Genomic DNA, 2,436 nt, shown 5'->3' on the forward strand with positions numbered 1-2,436 from the left:
CCATTGCACTCCAGCCTGGGAGACAGAGAAAGACTCTGTCTCATATATATATATATATGTATTTTTTTAAAGAACATATATATATTTTTTAAGTATATATATATTATATATAGTCTTAAAAATTTTACCTCCCATGCCCTCTTTCTGGGGCAACTACTAGAGTATGTGGTCACTAAGAAAGATGGTAAACCAAGGAAGAGGAATATATAAGGCAACAGGGGAACCAAGTCAAGAAGGTGGCAAAAAAAAAAAAAAAACCCGAGATGGTGGCAAAGGGAGATTATAGGATGAGAGTGTTCAACAGGCCTAGGGAGCAAGCTGTCTATATTTAAGCAGATCAGAGGTTTATTAAGAGATATTTCGGGGAGGGTTTGCATTGGGAGTTATACCTGATGTAAATGACGAGTTGATGGGTGCTGACGAGTTGATGGGTGCAGCACAGCAACATGGCACAAGTATACATATGTAACAAACCTGCACGTTATGCACATGTACCCTAGAACTTAAAGTATAATAATAATTTAAAAAAAGAGATATTTCTGTTTAAAAAGATAAAACTGATGGAATATCTAATGTATTCAAATTTATTGAGAGAAGGAATGAAGAAAAGTCTGGAAGCAAAAGTATGTGTAAATACATAGAAAACTAAGGAAACAAAAGAAACAAGAAAAGTATTTATTCCAGGGGAAGCACAGTTACGCAGTAAAGAAAAAGTTGTCATAGTGAGTAGTGAGTAGAGGTGGAGAGAGGGATATCTAGATAGACAGATGATAGATAGATAGATAGATGATACATTTTATGTAATCACAATCTAAATTCCACCAAGTTGTTTCATAGAAATTGGAAACCTTATTGTAAAATTTATATGAAATTATAAAGTATCTAAAATAACCACATGAGGCTCTCCTAGTCTGCCACAGGCCAACCTGACAGGTGCTTTGTCCTAGCTCTTTCCTGCATTTTGCTAATGGCCCCTGAGAGCACCCACCCTGGCAGCTCTCACTGAGAACTCTCTACAGGCCCAGAGGAACAAAAGTGGCTCTAAACCCAGCACATGTACTTTGAATGAAATTAAAGCATTTAATATGAAGCAAGGGAGCAGATAGTGCCAAATAGCAAGTAGTAGCTGGTACATATTTGGTGAGTAGGGAAGCACTTCCTTCTCCTACTGGTGCCGAGATGGAAGAAATTAGTGAATTTCAGTATGAAATGGAATACAATAAAGATATTAGTCAGCAAATGAGGGTCCCAGAAAAATTAAGTCAGCATCATCAAATGGTGACTTGGAACAAGAATTCCAAGAAGGAGTTCTAAATGCTAATGTGATGATGCAGGTTCTAGAGAGGATTGTTACAGCAGAGAACAACGGAGACATTCTGTTTTGAACACCAGTGCATCTTGATCTTATTCAGTCAACTCCCTTTAAACCTCTGGCACTAAAACCACCACTTCATGTACTTCAAGTGGAAGACCACCAGATTTTCAGGATTTAGAAAGACCTCCTTCAACCCTTCAAAATGAAGAAATCTGTGTGGTTGGCAAGCTAAAAAGAGACTGCTCTTTGAGTGAAAATGTTGTTGGCCAAAATAGACAGTTGATCAGGAGTTATTTCATCGTGACACCATCACCATAAGAAGCTTGGATCTGTCTTCCCAAGATGTTACCCGAAAATAGAACTAATCTTTCCTCTGTTCATGGCATTCTGTCATTTATCCAGTCTTCCACTCGTAGGGCTTACCAGCATATCGTGAATGAGATGGGTGAAAATCGCAGACCTGTGCAGAATGGCAGGTCTGCTGCTACCACTTCTAATCTGCATCGTGACAACATCAGGTATGGCACTTCAAACCTAGATACAAGTGAAGGAACTTTGGATGACGTGACTGGTGCAGGTGCAGCTTCGTTAAGACGACAGATAATCAAACTAAATAGACGCTTACAACATCTAGAAGAGGAGAACAAAGAACGTGCCAAGAGAGAAATGGTCATGTATTCAATTACCATAGGATTCTGGCTGCTTAATACCTGGCTCTGGTTTCGCCGCTAGAGGTAACTTCAGCTCTTAAACATACGGCCTCAACAGCTAGAAATATAGAGAACTTGCAAACTTCTTTGTTTCTGTCTTTGCATTTTATGCCGTTATATAGTCCATGCCCCAGTGATGTGTTTCTTCCAGAGAGAAGGGGGAAGGACCTGTATTGTCAGAGGAAAGGTATATTCTGTCACTCAGCTGTATTCACTTTTAACCAGTTCTGCAGTAATACCTACTTAAAATTCTCCCTTTGCATGTTTTGTAAGTAGGCTCTAGTTTGTTAGGATTTTTTTTAAAAGGAATTGATTTTTTGCCTCATCAGCCTGCACAACTAACTTTTTGAATGGGAGAACGAGTGCATAAAGAATGGATTTCGGAAAGTATCTTTAAAAAGAAAAACAATG

General features: G+C 38.7%; 2 pseudogenes; both read left to right on the plus strand.

The window, feature by feature from the left end:
• Nucleotides 1-1,101: 1,101 nt before the first annotated feature.
• LOC116272160 lies at nucleotides 1,102-2,110 on the plus strand (annotated as a pseudogene).
• Nucleotides 1,349-2,111, plus strand: LOC116272161 (annotated as a pseudogene).
• Nucleotides 2,112-2,436: the final 325 nt, after the last annotated feature.

The sequence above is a fragment of the Papio anubis genome, chromosome X (genome assembly GCF_008728515.1).
Source record: "Papio anubis isolate 15944 chromosome X, Panubis1.0, whole genome shotgun sequence".
Lineage (NCBI taxonomy): Eukaryota > Metazoa > Chordata > Mammalia > Primates > Cercopithecidae > Papio > Papio anubis.